At 29.9% G+C, this 22,551-nt stretch overlaps 1 protein-coding gene and 1 pseudogene across 2 annotated transcripts in view; one reads left to right on the plus strand and one right to left on the minus strand.

Moving 5' to 3' along the window:
- LOC113510787 (protein unc-13 homolog B) overlaps positions 1-22,551 on the minus strand; it is a 296,246-nt gene that overhangs the window by 221,234 nt on the left and 52,461 nt on the right. The gene's annotated exons all lie outside the window — the stretch shown is intronic.
- Positions 12,452-20,443, plus strand: LOC113510755 (uncharacterized; annotated as a pseudogene).

Genomic DNA, 22,551 nt, shown 5'->3' on the forward strand with positions numbered 1-22,551 from the left:
AATTACAAAGAAAAATTTTAAACAATATTATATGAAAAATGTCACTCAGTGTACTGACGGTATATAGATATATAGCACATCAGTAGGGTCTTACTTCTTTTATGATCACAAAAAATGCAGTCGAATTGAGAACGTTCTTCTTTTTTGAAGACACTTAAAAATTAGAACAAAAAAAAAATGTGCTTGAAACACACAAATACTGAAATGAAATGAAATTAGAATCTTTTTCTCAATTCAGTGAGATCTCGAACTCAAACTAGCAAAAACCTTGTAGCAAATCAGAGTTTCTAGATCTAATAGCTTGGTCTGTGCATAGAATAATAAATGAGATACATATTCAGCAACTCTTTTATATCTTATGTCTACAGAAGACAAACAAAGTATCCAATTGTCAACAATGGAATCTTGAATTCTTTTATACTAGCCTATTATATTAAGTAAAATGCCAAGTAATATATTATATATAGATTTTTATAGCAATTTTTTCTTAAAATAATTATAATGTACGGCTCTGGATGCAAATCTGAACCCATTATTTATCGCTAGTGTTGCTATATTGTTCGCGTAAAATAAACTTTTAAAAATCGGTTAAAAACATACTAATTTCTTTTTTTTTTATTTCGTATAGCCTCTATGGTCCTACTGTTGAGCAAATGCGTCCCTCTAACATATTTATAATACTTTTCTCGTTGCATATTTTGTCGACTATTCTCTAATGCGTGCAAATGAGAATACAATATATTTAACATAATCAGTACCTCTTGCATATCTTTTATCTACATTTTATATAAGATAAATATTAAATACTAATAAACGAAATATTATTTTAAAATCTACATAAACGCTGCCGTCTGCGTTTCTTGTCATCTCTTGATATCTGTAACTCATATGAACATTAAGCTTGGTAGTATCGAATAAATGAATACGTGACTGTCGATACTTTGAGAACGCACAATTTATTTCCTATAACCCGCCGATGAAAGTGAACTAGTCCTTTAATATTACACCGTCAGCGCGTGAGGCCTATTAAAGAATGCGGTTAATATAAAATAAGTGCTAATTCATATAAAATGGATTTTTAACTTCTTTCTCAAAAAAATCTCTTTTAAGATTTTATAACGACTTTAAATGACAACCAAGATGACGGGCTTTATAAAAAGTGGTAACTGGCTCGTATACACATAAAGAGCGCCATAACAACCATGTAATACACAGCAGCATAGTACTTTTCATGTGTTGCCATTTTTGTCGACTAAGATGTCTCCGTACCCAATAATTCCATTTTCAAAGGCTATATTCAGCAGCAGTCAGTTAACGGCTAATACAAGAACAACAAGACTAAATAAACAAATGAATAATAATTATATACATTTAAAATATAATTATTGGCATTGGCATTGACGGGCAGCAGCGTCCTTCTTAAAACATTACCAAAACCGGTTAACGGATGATATGATGATGATGATGATGATTTAGTTACGAGACACTAGTATTTTAATTTGTGAGTACCAAAATACCTATATTTTATAAATAAATAAACCAAGTTATCTGTAATACTATTAACGTACGAAAGTTACACTACGAATTTGATACGAAATAATATTGTATGAATCCGTATAAAAACCACTACACAGGTGTGAATATTTTCCGATAGTCGACCAAATAAAAGGTAGCGGTAACATAAATGGAAGAATAATAAAACTGTAGTACAAATTAAAAGATACTAGTTGTTCATATAAACGTATTATTTATACAAAACAACTAGTGTTGGATTGATGGATTTTGGTAACAATCAACTATCAACTCAAATAAAAATAATATATGTAAGTATCATTAATTACAATATATAGATGCTCTTAACATTACTTATACTTTGTCACTCTTGAAATCTAACATGTTATAAATGAATGATTGAAAGAATGAATATCCTTTATTTGCATTATGCAACATAGGAAATAAAGCAAGACAACTAATAAATGTAATGATAAAATATTTCTTAAGTTACGAGTTTACATTAGCAATCGTATCAACGCAATGTATGTATACTTGCAAACATATGTATACTTGCAAATATATGTATCAAATAATAATATATATTAATTTCATTTTAGAATATAAATATGATCATGAAAACTATAAATTTGTCTGTTAACTTTGTATTCATACAGAGTATGAATATTATTTACGTTGATATTATTAAAATAGAAGTTACACTTAATTTGATATATCATTTTACTTTTAATATGTAGATTGTTTTTGAAAATTTTTAATAAAAATTACACAATGTGAAAATTCATTATATTTATTTCCAATTAAACCTAATTCTAGTCGTAAGTCAAATTCGTTTTAAATTTATATTCTTAATGTTAGGATCATGTATATAATTTTACAGTAGTATTTTTTAATTTTATATATGACTATAAAGAAACCGTATAATACTATGTAAAATTAAAATTCTTAGGTGCTTAATAACTGTAACGCTAATTACATATATAATCAAAACAAGCTTTATAATAAAATCAACACTTCGTGTTAATTAACAGATGGGTTGCAAATATCTTAAATTGAATGTTTAATATTAATTACTGCAGATTATGAATTATGGTAATTGCCACGATGCCACACCCTCTCATACATACTACATATTACATTTATATTCAATGCCATATACTGAGACGTGAGGTGCACAGTTAAATGACGCTACAAAGTAAGGAATTGATTCAGTGATGAGATAGTAAAAGCTAATTTTAAAGCATTAATTAAATAAAGACAGTAATAAAAATAAGATTAAATTTGTATCATCGTCAACATTACAGCTATTATTTTTATACTGATAAATATAGACCTTCCCTACACGTTGCTATAAGAAAGAAAGAAAGAAATAATTTAATCAAAGAAATTTAATAAAATAAATAGTCCATTTGCATCCACTAACTCCCAAAAATATATTTTAAATCATTGCTCCTTTTGGGAAAGAATACGAATACGAGTTGCGTAATAAGAGTACGAATTCGTCACAAAGGTACAAATGATAAATAGAAATAACTTTTATTTAAAAGTATATACCTATATTGTTTAATTACTGCGTCAAACAAATTTAATCAACTTATATAGATCACAAATCAGAAGATTAGTGGGTTCCATAACGACGGATCATGTAACACCCGTAATTCATTATTTTCCTTGAATTTCTCAACCCATACGGTTCTTTTCGTGATATATTCGACCAATTTATACTGCAATACGTTTAATAAAATCGGAGCCGGGCCCGTTAGAAAACTGATCGAACTTTGTTACCATCTGTAAGTATTTGGTGCCATCTGTGTATCAAACATTCAAATCGCTTGAGCTGTTTAAGTATATTAGAGTAACAAATTTTAAAATTTATAGTGTCCTACTAGGATGATAAAATATCACATGTTTTTACTTTATTCACTACTTCTATAATATCATCATTCCAATCGTTAACTGTCCACTGCTGAACATAATCCTTCTCCATAAAGGAAGTTTTGCCAGTAGTTGCCACGCTTGACAGGCAAGTTGACAACCACAGTTAGGCTTTTAGAGATGGTTTAAGAGGGACGCTGCTTCCCATCTCCCTACCATTAAGTTCCTTTAATCGCCTCTTACGAATCCCAAGGGGTGGCCTACACCGGGACCTCGCCGCAAATTTCTATAATATAATTGTATTTATTTAGTACTACACTTTATTTAGCATCATATCCATTCTATGACCCTAGTTGTATGATAGGATCATCACAATCTTGTAACCACATTTTCATGAAACGATCATAAAATCTAATACATTTTGTTGCGACTATGTTTCAATAAACATATATTCAATGTTACAAAGTGTAAAACTTTATGTTTTTAGATACTGTACTCACGACGACATTGTACAGATGAGATTGTGTTTCTTATTACAGCTATAAAACTTGGCAAAAGAAAAGCAATTTGTGTAAATGTATAAGATTTTAGCAATTCAATCCAGTGTTTTAGTTAAATGACTTAAATTAACATCTCATAGACCCGGCCCTGGCAATTGCAGGAAATACGAACGCATTAAGAATAAATGTCCCGGAACAATAATAACTCATCTAAAGTTTAATTTATTATTGAATTGTTTAAATACTAAAATCATATTGAATTATTTATTGAATGAATGTCTCTCTGTCAAAATTGACAGAGACTTCCTAATGATTTTTTAGTAATTAATTACTTAAACGCAGACGTCTTATTACCAAAATTTTTGTTTTACTATAGTAATTATGTAAATCATTTATGATTACTATATAATATAACTTATATAAAATCTTGACTTCATTAAATGAGTACGGATGCAATTACTAACTTAATTTGAACATAAATTATGTCTGAACTATGTAATTAGTGTTAAACATAAAACATACACCTTGAGATGAGAATTACCAAATGTAGTACAAACGTTAATACTTAAGCCAAAGGAAACATTAAGACTTAGTATTTCACGACAGTTTGAGCGAAAATTTGGAATTCTGTCCTATTTTTATAGAGACAAATGCCTGAATAAAGACACTTCAAAAGAACAATACTCTGCTTCCATATATTTGTCTGAGCACACTAAGCCTTGAACTTTTTATGCCAATAATTCAAAGCTCTGTGTTTCAAATTTTAAGTAAGTCTCTATCTATAAGAAACTATTAACAATTGGTATATTTCAAAAAGTGAATGACAAATAAAAAAACTGCAAATATAAAATAAGCTTTTTAAATTTGCGTATACTGAATATTTATATATAAGCATTTCAAAATTAATGGCCATCATAATTCACATTGTCATTAACTTACAGTAATCCCGTACAATGAAAACGAATCTAACGACACCTCATTTATTAAAATCCGTTAAATCGTTTAAGCTACACGTTTTGTCAACAAATACCATGGTATATATACACACATACATACATACATATATATATACAGTCTAATCTACTTTGATTTCGTTATTACAGCAATCAGATATAAAGCTAAATAACTTTTTAACGACTTCCAAAATAAGTTATAAATTTCTCGGAATTTTTCTTGATTAAGATACGCAATTCCGTCTCCAATTTTGAACCTGGTTTTGACAATTACTTTTACAATTAATACTAAATTTAGATTTATTCCCGTATTAATCCCATATTAATTTTCTAACGAAAGAAGCTTTTCTTGTTCTTCTTTACATTTTCATACAACTAGCTTTCATAAATTCAAATTTCCATACGTTTCTACGAAATATCAGCTCGTTTATCTGTGTATATTTATTTACATTTGAAATCACTATTTATTTTGGTAGGATAAAATGTAAGTATCTACTTTTTAGGTTATAATGAATGAGTCACTATTATTTACTGTTCCATATTTGGAAAAACAACTAGGTTAATCTTACTTAACTTATTATCAATAACACTTGACTGTTAGACGCATTGATCAATTATTATAAGTAAAATAGCTTGATGGATTAATATTTGACTTTCTTTGTTATATAAATACTTAGGGATTCAGCTTTGACAATGCTCAGTTTATAAAACAATATACTTTATTTGTCATAGCAGCTTTTACGATTTCTAATAATGTTTTGCTGTAATGATTATTTTTAAAAATGATAATCTGAAGGTATTTTGGATTCTTGCGTTATATAAACGTTATTTAAATATTTAATGGTAAATAATTGTAAATATGATCCAACGGGGATATAAGGATAAAGGAAGACCTAAAAAGACATGGATGGACTATATGAAAGATGATATATCCAGAATGGGTGTGAATGCGGAAATGAGTGCGAATAGAAATGAATGTACGAGGAAAACATATTACGCCGAGCTCAAATAATTAGGATAAGGGTAGGAAGATAATGATTAAGATCCGACAAACCGTATTAATATGATAATCAGAAATTGTTGGGTGTTTACGACGACGTTTACTAATTGTTGATTGCTTGTTTACTATTCCATGTTTCTAATTTGTATTAGGGGCATACAGAATCTTGTTATACCAAATCTAGGAATATCTTGATGAATTTTAATGAACTCAGTATCATTTACAATGTTTTCCTTTAGAATATGTATAATACCCATAACCCATATGCAAGGATAAGCAGCTAAAATGGCAATGGGCTGGTCTTATAGCTCACCAATAACCGATGGGGAAGAAACGTTTTTGAGTGACAACCCCGTACAGATAAACGCAGTATATGACGAATACTGGATGGAGTGACGATCTCAAATGCTTTGTAGGGAATTAATGCATGCAAGTGGTTTCTCTCTCAGTTCTTTATAGCAGTCTATGGGAGAGGCATATGTTAAGCGATAGACGGATAATGACCGAGATAACGATAATAAACAATATCCATAGAGAACACATACAAGATTACTTTTTCTAGTATAAATTTGATTATTTTATTAAATAATTTTATTTTTACATGTTTATTTTATAGGTATCGAACTGCACACATCTCCAAATTTTTCCCCAAACATGTCTACTCCTGGTACATTTGTTTTAAATTTCATAATTAACTTTTTTTAAATTTCTTTTAATACAGCAAGTCTATATTTGTATTTCTTACTATTCAATCTTGCAACAAAGTACAGATATGTTTTATTGCGCTTGTAATATTATATATAAATTATTGCAATGCTCTTTATCAGATTATTTTAAATATATCTACTAACTTTTTGTCCACTATTTCGTACGTGTTTGTTTCGAAAGCAGAAAACTAATGAAATAGACAACTTCTGGATGGTTTATCAAGAATAGCAAAAAATTACTAGACTAGACGCCAGAGGGCCCCGCCGTCTGCAAATTCTATATAAACAAAATATTGATTTAATAAATATTAAACTTATATTTAGGTACAATTCCCCAGTTATAACAACAACATTTTCCAAACTAAATTTTCTTTTGCGTCATCGCTTGAAATGTTGAAAATGAAATGTTCCTGACAACGCTCCTCCGAAACGGCTGATTGTAGAAGATTACTGACATGTTTAGAGCAGCTGCAGTGGTCTTGTTTGCATTTACGTTCTAGATTGCATGCAGATGGTAATCACCACTTTCAAACTGCAAATGGAGCTGTTATTAACAGGATTATAAGTTTTATAAGCACACGTTATATTTAATCGTAAACTTAGGATTCCTTTTTTAGAAAATAATTATTTAATAAGAAAATATGTATATATTGAAACACCTTCTAATTTTCACTAGCTAAATCCTGTAGGTTCTACGTGAGTTAAGACAAATACTGTGCTTGTTTATCTAAGCTTAAATTTATTAGTGTACCAATTTTCATTTAAATCTTTTCTATCGTACTTATTAATTCTGAAACTTTTACATATGTATATAATACTAGTAAAAAGTAATACTTAGACAACAGTGCAAAATTTATAAAATTAATAACACCGAACTATTTGAAATTAATTATTTCTCGACCATGTACCTCGAAAGAAACATGAAATTTCCTCAAAAGTTGTTCAGTTTAATAAATATTATCGCAGAGTTTCGGTGTTGTACTCTTTATATTCCTACCCTATCTTATAAATATTCCATCAAAATTCTCTTTTTGTAATCAATGAATGATTTATTTTACAATAGCAAAGTTATTGAGCGCTCTTTACAAAACCTATCGCGTGCTCAACCACACCATCGTTGGGTGCCTCATATAAAATGGATGCTTTCAACTTCTTTCGACTAGTCTTACATTTACTCAGTGATATTCAAGTTTTACCCTATATATAACCAAACTGACAGCGTATATTGCTAGCCAAAATACCAAAATATATACCATAAATTACCAAAATGCTTTTAATATATATATATATATATATATATATATATATATATATATATATATATATATATATATATATATATATATATATATATATTAAAAGCATTTTGGTAATTTAATTAAGTAACAAAGACCCGGGAAGAGAATTGTTAGAAATAGGGACTAACGCTATTGCTGGCTAGCAATATACGCTGTCAGTTTGACGTCCACGCGATCCCCCCTGGAAACCATCGCGATTAATTCCCGATGAATTCGTCACGATGGGCTAACTGACCTGATTTCATCCTTACCTAACATCCCTCGCTGGTACCCGCCTGTGTAAACAACAGCGCAAGTGGGATTATCATTCGATTTTTATCAATTAAAAAACTTATTTAGTAAATTCATGTCCGTCTTTACAAGTAATTTAAAGAAGTGGATATTTTTAAATACTCTTCAAAACGGACTTATAAAAAAAACTCGCTGAAATATTTCACCAAAATCTATAATATTATTTTATTTAGTCACATTCATAAAAACATACACACATACACACACACATACACAAGCGCGCACAAACACATACAAACGCATACGTGCACTCACAACCACGCACATAGACACACACACATCCTACATTCGTGATTTTTACTCATTATGATACTATTCGAAATTTAATAACTATTGTTAAAATGTACTGTAGTATAAAATAGTTGTTGACTTCTTTCTAAATTTTGGAATTACTTCTAATTTTAATTAAAATAATCTATAAATTATAAGCTGTTGATTTTCCCATAAATTATTAAATAAATAAATAAACTTACATGTGTATTTATTGCGGTAATAATGTTATACTACAATATAAAACTATAACATTAATAAATAAACGAATTGAATGGGAAAATTCCTTCGACAGTTTATTAAAAGGCGGCTCTTATGAAAACCCATTAAACTAATTGAAAAAAAAAAGAAATTAAATAGCGCATCATTAATCCAGTTGACTATTAATAAAAATGTCCCAAATCGATTCTTTAAATTAACGTAAACGAAATACAGTTCCAGCAAAAATATGTTAGTAGTACAAACGGTTGTATAAATAGTATTAATAAATAAATACCACTGGAAATATTACACAGCGCCATCTAGTCCCAAACTAACTAAGAATAGCTTGTATTTAGTACTAAACAAATGACAGAATACTTACTCTTTTTAATACTTACTCTTTTTAAAACAGTCATAGTAATAAAAACCTAGAACTTAATATCCAGGCTAACGCGTACTCCTCAAGGGGGAGCAAAAAAAAATAGTTATGAATAAAAAAATGTTTTCTTGTGTAATGATCTAACATGCGAACATCGTGTGTTGAGGCGGTTTGTTAAACTGCGTGACCACCGAGATCGTCATAAATAATAATAATATATCCACCAGAGTTAGATTGCCATCTCCTCTCCTTAAGAGATGTGAATTTTGTTAAAGATAAAAGTAATAATAATAAATATATGTCAAATCGTGCGCAAATTCTTACAAGAATTAATGAAACCTCTTACACTTACTTAGTGTAACAAACCCGTAAGTCTAAATTTAAAAACCGAAAAACGACAACAATTATATAATATATTTATATATATGTAAAAAGACATACAGTTATTGTATTACAGCTTCGTAAAAAGACTATTAATAAAAAAAGAGAAAGAAAGAGTGAGAGAAGAAATGATTCTTTATATATTTGTACGTATATAGAAAAGTGAACAACGGCTAATATAATATTATAATATAATAAAAAGTGTCAAGTGGCCAAGTTGCTAGCAACAGAAACTTTACCATACATTAGAGAGCGACACCCTCACACGAATAGCATAAGTATCGTTAAGCTACCTTAAGGATCATATAACACATCTATTCAAGACAGGCAGTAGTTAAATCAAATCAAGATATGAAAGCCGTAATGTTAAATTTACCAAGACATACCTACTGTAATTACAGTAATCAATCTAAGTCAGATTATATAGTTGAGATAAATCGAATTAACCTCGCTTAGCATAATTATCAAGTAGTTTACTCTAATTTCATAATTATGTTCAATATAAAGTCTTTCACAGGCACAATAAGTGGAAGCGATAAAATTACAAAAATATTATTGCCTATGTTTAGCAGTGGATAGTTAATGGCTGAAAGTCTGTTCTGACGATATACAATAAAAAATATATAGAAATGATTTAAAAAAAATACACACACACACGTATAAATTTATAAAAATACCTAATTAAAATATATCTATCATTTAAGATATACTTTATTACATTAACAATTTCAATTTACATTATTAAAGTAACACCCGCCCACAACTAACAAGAGAACAAAACGAATAGAGGCTCCATCTACATGAGTTTTGAGATTCAGAAAACCACTTGTGCCAAGGAATATGACTGAAAGGTTTCGCTTTTCACTCCACTTTGTTTTACATAGTACAGGAAATCGACGACAGATGGCGCTATTTGAATTACATCTTCAATTATGCTAATTTCTAATATATTAGAAATTAAATAATAATAGTGAGAAAATATTTCGAAAGGTTTTTTAACATTCAGTTTTATGACTCTCTTTCACTATTCTATAAGGGACCTAGATATTTAGTTAAAAAACATTAAATACTTAATCCATCTTTAAACAATAATAAATTTCGAATTTACCTTACATTTTTTACCAACTAGGCAGGTAATCACCAGCGTCCCTCTTAAAATATCTCTAAAAGCCTAACTATGGTTGCCAATCCGCCTACAAAAGTGGCAACTACTGGCAAAACTCCCCTTATGAGGAAAGCTTATGTTCAGCAGTGGACATCGAATGGCTGAAATAGGGTAGATAATACAATGCCATTATATACCCAACTAAATTTAATTGTATATGTTACGCCCTCACACCCTAAAGTTATAGGCATCTAAGAGCCTTCTCTACCTACACAAAAGCAAAGTACTTATAGTCAGAATAGTTTATAATGAATGGCTATAGTTGGTGTATTTATATTATATATATTATAGAACTACATTAAACTGAATGGAACGTTCATACAAGCAAAGACGACCACACGAATGATAATATTTTCACTGAGAAATCATAACAAAGTGGGAAATATTAATTTGTTCCGTATGTGAGTAATTACCAATACTACCTATGCGAGGGTAGTCCCGCTGTTGTCAAGAGTTCATAGGCCACCTTCCTGACACGTAGCTCTCACGTGGCATACCTAAAGACGACTTTATCGAACCGCAAAAAAGACGCCGTTTGTCGTATCTCCTCACTTTCAGGGCACTTCCCTTGATAAAAAGTCGAGTCTAGGAATTCTGGGCGTTGATATATCTTGCGACCTCCAGTTTTGCAGTCATCTGGAGGAGAAGGCTAAGATAGCTTCCAAAAAGTTAGGAGTGCTCAATATGGTGAGACGATATTTCATGCCAAAACACCGCCTGAAATTATATAAAGCCCAAGTCAGGCCGCATATGAAATACTGTTCTCACCTGTGGGCAGGAGCGCCACAGTACCAACTCCTTCCGTTAGACCGCATTCAAAGTCGGGCGGCTCGAATTATCGATAGTCAACGCCTTACTGTCCGACTTGACCCACTGAAACTGCGCAGAGATGTTGCATCTCTGTGCATCTTCTACCGAATTTATCATGGGGAGTGTTCTGAGGAATTGTTCGGATTGATACCTGCTGCTGATTTTCACTACCGTACAACCCGCCACAAACTAAAGTTTCATCCCAATCATCTGGACGAGTGGCAGTCTTCCACCGTGCGTTTTTCAAGGCACTTTCTTCCACGCACAACCATTCTTTGAAATCAACTTCCAGCAGCAGTATTTCCGAACAGATACGACAATATAACCATCAAGAAAAGAGTATATTCCTTTTTAAAAGGCCGGCAGCACACTTGCAATGCCGCTGGTGTTGTGGGTGATCATGGGCGGCGGTAGTCACTTACCATCAGTTGAGCCGCATGCTCGTTTGCCCCCTGTGGTGTAAAAAAAAAACCTCCAAAGCGAGAGGCCACTACCACTACTACTTATAAGTGATTACCACTTGGTAATCACCTAAATGATAAAAACACGAATTATAAAATTCTAGATTTAGGCTGGTATTCGATCTTAGAATCTCGACCGCAATAATGATTTTAATTCGTACTTTTATGACATAGGGGCAAACAAGCATGCTGCTCACCATGGTAAGTTGTTACCGCCACCCGCAATATCAGAGCAATTGCAAGAGTATTGCCATCCTTTTACATTATTAAAAAAGTCTTTTCACTGGAACTGAATTAATAAAGTAAAAAATATCTCTATCCTACATCTCACACACTTCTTACTACGTTTACTTTCATACCTCGCCTCATGCATACACGCCGGTTCTGAAAACCCTGAACATGTCTACTGTATAAAATCCTTAAGACTTCATTTGCGCTAATTTGAAAATAATTAAATAGTAATAATATAACTCTAAAACAAAATTAGAGTCAAGAGTAAAACAAGTTTAATCGATTATAAACTACAGCCAATATTCAAGTCACGGTGTCGCCTCAGTTTGGAATATAACCATAACAGTCAAACCAATCGCAACGGAATCAAAACATTTACCGAACCACAAAACAATCAGTCGCGCGAAGTGTCGCATACTATCAACATCATTAACTGTAGTTATCGGAAAAATAAGGCATTTTCGAAGAAAGCTACATAATATAGTACACAACTGATTGATGGAGACACCAATGAAAATGTATAGTGTAAAAAGTTAATGGTGTTTCAACAGGAAGGCGATGAATCGCAACACGTTCCTTGCATTTTTTTCGGCTATTGTCGTCATTACGTTACAGGTAGTGTAAAAAGATACAGGTATTTATTCACAATACATACTCGTTTGCACACAATGAAATATACATATATGTACAAAGTGGTTTTAATGCCTGATACAATTCTCTACTATTATTCTGAACAGAGAAAGTAAAAAGCGATATTAGACTAGTGAAATTAATTAATTAATTAAATTAAGTATATGTAAGGAGCTTTTACCTACGACTTGATCCACGTGACTGGGATATGTTTACTAACCGGAATAAAAAGAAGCCTATCATAATAGTAGCATATCCTTCTTCATCTATATAGTATGTGTATACCAAATTTCATAGTGATTGCTTGAGCCATAAAAGTGCTATAATGTTACAAACAAACAAACACACTTTCACAATTATAACATTAATTAAGAATAATAATTATTGTTTTAGTTTAATATTGTTTTTGTTTTTCTGTTTATTCGAACAACGTCACGTTACACCGTCAATTATGTATATTTTCTACTATTCTTGTTTACAGTCAACTGGTAGATAACGCTGTATGGTGTTAAGTCCGCCATTTCATATCTAGGTGTATTAAAAATTAATAAATAAATAATAAAAATTTGTACTTAATTATAAAAAAATCCAATACTTATTATTTATAAAAATTAATTATTTATTGTTTATGTAACAGTTAACTTACATGTATTTTTCATAACCATAAATATAACTAGTAAGTTATATTTATATTTCTATGTAAAAATATAGCTGAATAACTGTACAGTTATTTTAACAATAGTTACAACTTTCAACCAACCGTTGATAGTTGTATAACTAAACTTAGTTTGAAGATTTTTATATTATATTTTCTTATGATCTAAAAATTAGTAAACACAATTAGAATGTATCACTAGTTGTATCATTAGTATGTAATACCATAATTTCATAATCACAAATATCTCGCTTTAAAACTAAATAATTTAATTTAAAAAAACGTTGCTTGAAAAAATATTCTCTTGCATAGTTGATTTCATATCTCAGTAATGCGGCCCTAAAATAATATTTATAATTATTTATAATTTATAATAAACTGTACTTTAGCTTTTTTTATTACTATAATTATCATACTACAAAAGTGCTTTACTAAAATATTATTTAAAGGCGTACGAGCACGCCTTTAAATAGTATAAAATAGTCTCTGCTTGCGTCTGTCTATTTATTAGCTTCTTCTAAACCATGTAACGGATTTCGATAAAGTTTTATTTAAATATATAAAATTTAAATAAAACTTTATCTTTGAAGGTTTATATGTACAATCTGCACCCAAACGAAACCGGAGCGGGTTGCTTGTATAGAAACAAACAAATTATTTAAATTCAATTCTAAATAACATTCCTAATCGACTTTCCCCCATTTAATGCGCAAACATCCTTAGATGATATTTTCCTTATTTACCAACTCGTGAATTTCATGCCACCGCAAGAGCACTTGAATCTTTTCTCTGAGCAAACTTCCTTATATTTTCACTGCTACGGAATGTGTTTATACAAATTCCACAAACGGAACAATGCCAGTTGATGTTTGTCTTTTCTGTCAAAGACTGGACAGGACCTTTTTATTTCTAACCGACTTCAAAAAAGAAGGTGGTTCGTTTCAGTTGTATTTTTTATGTTTGTTACTTCGTAACTTTATCGTCATTTATAAAACGATTTGTAATGTTTTTTTTTTTTTTTAATCTGAAAAGATATATTTTCGAATTAATTTTATGAAAATTTAATCAAAATTAATACAATAGTTTAATTTTTAAACCAAAATAACCTTTTTATATTTTTAACATTTTTTTATGAAACCCAGCCAATAAGTAATACAAGCTCTGCTTATAACTAAACAGTGCTACTAGACTGGTTATTTGTCATAACTAATTACTAGATAGAATTATAGAACGACATAGAATAGTCCACCCTTTGTGTGTCGTAAGAGCCAAGGGAAGGCGAGGGATGGGCAGCAGCTTCCCTCTAAAAACATATCTAAAGCCTGATAGCCAAACTGCCTGCCAAGAGTGGCAATTACTGGAAAAACCCCCCAAGGGGAGGCTTATGTTCAACAGAGGACCATTAAAGACTGATATGATAATGATGAATTACTGGATATAGCATCCGGTAATTTTTGTGGATGTTTATAAATATTGACTAGAAAAATTATCTACATCTAAAAACAAAAACCTGTCGATTCGTTTATTTAATCCAATGGTATAAAACTCACTTGCATACAAAAATACGAAAAACTCTCCGGTAATCGGGTAAAAACAAATTACAATCGTACAATAAATTAGCAACGGTGCCCACTATCAGGAACTCTGGCAAGATTTACTACAACTAGGGCCTCGTCGTTAGCGCAGCATTTAGTCCGGCTCATTAGTTGCGACTTTCTTCTTTTTATTACTGCATCGTTTGTGTACGGAGTTTTAATGCTTGGCATGAAAGATAAACAAGGATTCACATTTAACCGTATACAGTTAACATAATTAAACTTCAATTGTAACAAGACTAGTTATTTTTATCTAAAACTGAATTACACTAAACTAAAACTAAACTGATTTTGACAATTTTTTATGGGACCAATATGTAAATATATCCTTTCAGAAAAATCGGTTTAAAACTGATAAAGTTATAAGGTAAGAATTTTCCTTATAAATTATTATAAAAACATTTTTTTACTCCTTATAGATAAAACACCATTATTTTTAGTCACGCTCTTGGTAGCAAATGTAATAATACTAATAATATAATAAAAAGTTAAAGCATTTTTTTAAGATACTTTTTATTAATTTTTGTTTTTATATCTTTTATTTGCTTCTTAGGGCTGCTTAAAATTATTTTTACTTTATTATAATAATAAAATATGTTCTCTTCACAAAACTTTTGTCGTTATTTTCTGAGATTTATATGCTTAATATATTTCTACATATGATTGAGTTTTGCTATTACAGCACTGTTGTACTAGATAACATTGTAAATATAAAAATAAAAGTGAAGAACAAAGGAACTAAATTCCGATTTGTCTGCCTACAGACTAGGTAACACAAAATAGGTGATCTCACTAATACAGTTAAGGCTAGATATGGGGTCTGTACATGGAGATATTTATAGAAAAGTTGATATAAGTAACCGGTGTATGTTATATCTTCATTTGAATCTAGAAGTTTATTTCAATGATTTTCCTACTTCAGAAATCCACACGTTTTATATGCGTGGATTTCAAAAGCAAAGAACTAGTATTATATAGAACCAAAATGAAAAGAAAATATTATGAGTGACAATAGTAGTAAACCACATCAACTATTAGGGTTGGAGTAAAAAACTTCAAAACTATGCTAGCGTACCAAATTGAAAAACTTCTGTTTTTAGAAGCCGACTAAAAATGATCTTATTAAATGTGATTTACAGACGACAGATTTCCAAGACAATTTAATAAATGGCTACCGAGCGCTCATCGCCGACATACAAGTAAGAACACAAAGTCGAGAGAGGACATGGACACACTGGTCTCTCAGATAAAACTTTTAATGAAGAACGAAGCCGACAAAGCCATTAACTATATGACCGTGTACCTTGAACAGATCTCTTTGTACTTTCAGGTGATTTACTAGACTATTTACAGTCAATTTTATTAAATTTAAAATATAGAACTACTTCTATGTCTATTAGATCTAAGTAAGGTGAATTTTATTCTGATAAATTAGGTTAAAAAAACGCATTCGTTGAACACCTATTTTATTAAAGAATTTTTCAAATTACCTAATATATCAAAATATCATAAAATAAAATATATAAATTAATTATGTGATTATTATATACGAGTATAATAAACAACAATTGACAGTAAAGATTGATATTGATTTAAATAAGATTTATCTATAAAAATATTATATATTTGTTGAGTAACAATGTTTCTTATTAAAGTCGATGCTTGTATATTTGTCTATTAACATGTTTGTGCACGCATACTTCATCTCTGGAATCTATAGATATTATAACTATTACATTTTATAATTTATAGGCAATAAGAATATCTAAACACACTTAAATATCACGGAAACTGTTTTGACATGTATTTGCTAAATCTTGATTAATATAATATGTTTAGACAGAACTTAATTAATTTAAATAAATGACCCAACCATAAGACTGTCTACTAATCACCATGATTATAATACAAAATAAAAATAGGTTGTTGAATGTTTCAATTTGTTATTCATTTTATTTAGAGAATGTTTCTGTGATATTTTTTACGAAATTTTATTACCTATTTGCCAAGTTCCATTTAAACTAAAATAATACATTTTATTATAGTTAGTACTACACTATTTCCCTCGTATTTTTATTATCCGCCTTTCAGGTAATAATTCACGACAGAAAGCCTCGCAACGGAACTTACTGTAAAGAGAGCATAGTTAAGCTTCTTGGGGAGAATCTGCAGTTGGCAGACGAGAATGTCACATTGTGCCTCGCACTCGGATACCAGAGGGTGCAGAGATTACCTGGTAAATACTTTTGTAACTATTCAACACTATTTCCCGCAACTTTATCCACATTTATTAAGGTAAAAACGGTTCTATATGTGTTTTTATACGTTATATCCTGTGTTAGATATGGTCTATTTTTCTTACAATTATTATTAATTCAACACATGGAAATATCTTTATAATTTTTTGCATGTGATATGTTAATACAATTAGCTATTGCCGTGAATACTCCCAAGCAACTGAGAAAATATTGATTGTTACAATATTTTTAATATAAAGTTAAGTGATACTTCATAAGCTTTTTTCGTTCTGTTTATCCTCAAAAGAAAAGGCAAAAGGCTCTGCCTATACAGCTCATGTCTATCGTAATGATTCTCTATATGACAGTCTACTTTATGGAGAATGGTAATTTAACCATTGTCTATACATTACAACATACATACGCAACTCATCACATAATACACTGTGATTCCCATGGTAATTTTCATGAGTTGCTATTCCTGTAAACTTCCAAACAATATTAAACAATTTATAAACATTCCTTGTTTTGAATTTAAGAATAAATAATATATTTTGTTATTTTAGGTAAACATAATAAAAATATACAATTAAAATGATGTTTTATTAACGAAGATATAATAAAAATATATAACGGTTCCACGTATAAAAACAAAGGTTTATAAAAATATTTTTTACTATAAAACTGGAATGTTAGAATTTGAAAGTAGGTAGACACATTTTTAGTTAGTTACTATCTGAATATTTTAATTAAGAGTAGTTATTTTTGTTAAAAATACAATTCCACGTATAACAAAGAGAAAGTTAAATAATTGTTACTACTTGAAAAACAGAAAGCGTGTTGAAGTGTTAAAAAAAGGTCTAGCTTTATTCTAAAAATAGAAATATAATAGATTTTTGTTACTATTTTAATATTGTAATTTGGAGTGTTTTTTTTTTACAGCACAAGTGGCAAAACGAATGCTTTGATATTGAGTTTGGTTTGGTTAGATATTGAGCTTTATTTCAATGTTTTGCTTTTGTCCCCTTAATCACCACTTACGATATCTTTTAGATGAAATGAAAGTACTCCACTTGTATTATTAGTAAAAAAATCGAAAAACATTTATAATTATTTTGTCAATAAATCTGTCGTCATAAATAAAGGTACGTGTACAATTAAAGCGACGACATTAAGGCATTGTATACACAGCGAGCACGTTGTTTGCGGAACGGGATCCGGTGGCGAGGAAGCATTGTCAGCCTACATAATGTCTCGGTTTTATTTTGGTACACCTTCCTTGTTTATCGGTCACGACGTTTCCGTCTACACATACGACGCAATTCAGGATTGTTTTATATATAATATAAATAATTCATACATTTTGTGATATAAGGTATAGCCAATTGTTTAACAATAATATTTAATTTATTGTCAAGTATCTAATTATAAATAAAAAATGTTTTATTATGGAGCACACGTAGAGAATTAATCTAAAATACTGACAGTGATTTAAATGCAAATTTCCCGAAGTGAATTTATTATTATTTTGTAAATTTTATAAAAGTCAGATGTATAAATTTGTCTTTCTTATTGGGTATTAATAATATCGTAGTATTGTATATGAATTTAATTTTAAACATTATTATTATTAATAAATAAAGAGACATAATTTAAGAATTTATTTTACATAAATACACCTACTTCAAATATGACAAAATCTAGTCAACCTGTTTTGTTGTGTGTCAGGTAGTAAACTGTGTCGATTTCAAATAGAACTGTGTAAACCAATAGGTTTGGAGAAGGTATCGTGTGTATTAACACAAAAAAAAATTACAATTGAATTGAAAACCTCGTCCTTTTTTAATTTGGTTAAAAAGTATAATGAATGAATAAAATAACGTATTTAAATCTGTCACTATTATTATTATTATCTTACAGGCGAAAAATCTGTCAAAAAAGTTAAATAGATATAGCATTCCTTAAAATTGTTAAGGAATTACATTTTAAATAAAATATTGCCGTTACAGAAAAACTTCAAGTCCATTTTGAAACTCTTGAAAACCTAAAGAAGTATTCAGCGTCAAAACTGTTTGAATGTCAAAAACAGCAACAAGTCGGCGGAAATTGTTCTCATGAAAGTCAAGACTTGGAAAGGACAGTGGTAAGTTTCTTTTCTGTTATTCAAAATAAAATCGATATCTGTTAAGATATATAATTGAAACATCTATACTTGGTAGATATATAAACTTTACGAAAATCGATAAATAATTAACTTAGCTTAGTAACATCTGCGGTTGCTCACCTGCACTCCTAATTGCAATCATCACAATAATTAAAACAACAAATTAATTAAAATTAAACGTCAGTGTTAAATATCATAAATATATTTTTCTATATGTGTATTAATATTTCAATCTTTTATCTTTTTTCTTCTGTAATTTCCATTCAAATTATTACAGTTACACACTTAATATTTCCGTCTGCATCTGTTAAAATGTACAATCTAAATATTAAACAGATGTTAAACATTTCCTACCCTTTTGTAATATATCCTTATTTCTGTAACTAACTGGTGCAGTAAAAATATAAATAAGTAAATATTTTTTCTTGCTTCAAATATGTCCGTGTTTTTTTTTTTAAAAAGTCTAACAAAGCGAGGCCTTTTTTCGAATAAAGTAAAAAAGCATTCATAATAAGGACATTAAGTACTTTAAATACATTCTTGTACTGTGTTCATAATAATATGTATACATATATATATGTGTATATGTGTAAGTGTATGCACAGATTAAATTATTATTATATTTCTTACAGTTTCTATATGAAACATCACCATTTCCTGTTGTGATGGCTGAAATCGCTATCCATGGATTCAAAGAGGTGTCAGACCTCAGTGTGTGTCTAAAGGACATCATATCCAGAATGATGACGCATTCAGTTAAAGTGATCGGTGACTTCAACAAATGTATTCACAATATTGAAATGCCGAAATTGAAATATCTATTGAAATTTATGAAGAAATATGCATAATGAATTTTATGTATATTAATCGATAAAATTTAAATAAATAACAAATCATTAAAAAATATCGTTACGTCAATTATCAGATACCCTAAAAAGACGTAAATTGAAATCAAGTTGATTTCAATTTACGTCTTTTTAGACCCACGAAATTCATTTTCACGCTAAATGAAAAAATTAGGGTGTCATTTGCTTGACATCTAAAATATCATTATACATTTTAATAAGCAATAGGAAAATGGAGATATGCGGATGGTAAATAATATAAAATATTACTGTTTTTATTTACAATTAAAAATTATAAAAGTTTAATGTTATGTAATTTCGTAATCAAATAAATTAAAAGTAACTATAATCTTTTATTCTACAAAATATATACTTATATACTGTAGTATATTATAAATTTAGGGTCTATATTAAATCATTTCATTTGAATTAGGATAATAGCAGGAAGAAGAGGATGATGATGACGAGTATTACGAAATGTATTAACATTTCGTAATACTACCTATATTATTCCTCAACATACATACATACTCGTACATATATATACAAAATATATGCCTGTCTCTGTCATTTAAGTACGCAGCAGCGCGTCCTTAACGTTAATCCAAAAAATGAAAGAGCGAATGAGGTTACGTTGAAAACGAATAGGTACTCGAATACTTATTTGAGCAAGGCTTCAAAAGCCTATACTACCGACTATCTCGAATGCTCATAAGTGTCAAGAGCAATTGACGGATCAATTGTATAACCGAAGCATTAATATACTGGATGAAATCATTAACTTCTTTTTAGGGGAATGATATATACTAATATATTACCAATGGAATAATGTTTTTTTCCAAAAGGAATTAATTGATAAACGACAAAAAATATATGTATCCCATACTAACACGGCGCATCCACATGTTAAGTTAGTATACGAGGCTCAAGATCTTTCTTATTTTTGCATTTTTAGATTTTTGTATCGAAATTATAATCCTTATATATTCTAAAGCATAAGTAAAAGGGGGAAAAGATTGTTAGTAACGGAGATTAACTACCGCCCTGCTAGCAATATACCTTATCAGGTCGACCTCCACACAGTTCCCCCTAAAAATCATCGTGATTAATTCTTGTGAAATTCGTCAGGATGGGCTAACTGACCTGTTTTCATCCTCACCTATCATCTCTCACTGGTGCCCTGCCAGCGTATAGTGTAGATGAGGTTACCATTTAATTTTCACCCATTAAATAAATTAAAGCATTGGTATATATGTACTTACTTTTACATACGACTAACGACTTTGATTTCTCACTGTATAAATAATAGCTACTCTATAGTTCTAAATTCAATATAGATTACCAAAAACATCAAACAAAACGGACCTCTTTTGCGTTCTTCATATTCGTCAACATAACATCAAACGAGCTCAACGTTTACAAATACTTTTATTGGATCCTTTTTTAATATGTCTGCCATTTGGTTAACGTTTTAATCAATTAATAATAAATTGCATAAACATAGAAACTGAATTTTGTATTTTATACGAAATGCTATGTTTTCATCAGATAGTATTAGATAAAGCTAGGAATTATCCGATTCGATCTCAAAATTGTTTGATTAATCGGACATTTATTCCATCATTGAAAGGTTGCGACAGTCTTGTCATATTAATAAATTTTTAACAACAACTGATATGGTAGAGACAATCTAGGATTCTACTTATAGCATCTTCTTAAACTGTTTTAGAACCTTTAGTTTGTTGATAGAATATACGCATCACGCTTCCTTTCATTAAAAACATTTGATCATACCATATGTGCCTGATTGTTATGAGTACAAGAACAGATCGTTGTGATTATCATTTCTATTATTCAAAAAGGTAAATCTCTCTATTATTATTATTTCAGCCGTTAACTGTTCACTGCTGAACATAAGCCTTCCCTATAAGGGGAGTTTTGCCAGTTGTTGCCACGCTTAGCAAGCGTGTTGACAATCGCAGTTAGGCTTTTAGAGATGTTTTAAAAAGGGCGCTGCGCCCATCCTTCGCCTTCCCTTAGTCGATTCTTACAACAGAAAAGGAAGGGGTGACCTATTCTATGCTACGATCATACGAGGAAAATCTCTCTATATATCCCAATAAAGTAAATGCAAAAATTTGCAACGATGCATGGATAGGTAGATGGATATTTGTTACTCTTTCATGCATAAACTGGGACATGATTATGTGATATCCGAACTTATGAAAAAATACTCTTTCTACTAATTCACGCAGGTGAACCCGCAGAATACACCTAGCATGAAACTAAAGAAATCATCACAAAGATAAAGTATTTAAACATTTTCTCAGATTCGCAATTCAAATGTAACTTTTTAAATAAAAATGCATTTGCATTGAAAATTCATGACAT

The sequence above is a fragment of the Galleria mellonella genome, unplaced genomic scaffold (genome assembly GCF_026898425.1).
Source record: "Galleria mellonella isolate WM207_F2 unplaced genomic scaffold, CSIRO_AGI_GalMel_v1 utg905, whole genome shotgun sequence".
NCBI lineage: Eukaryota > Metazoa > Arthropoda > Insecta > Lepidoptera > Pyralidae > Galleria > Galleria mellonella.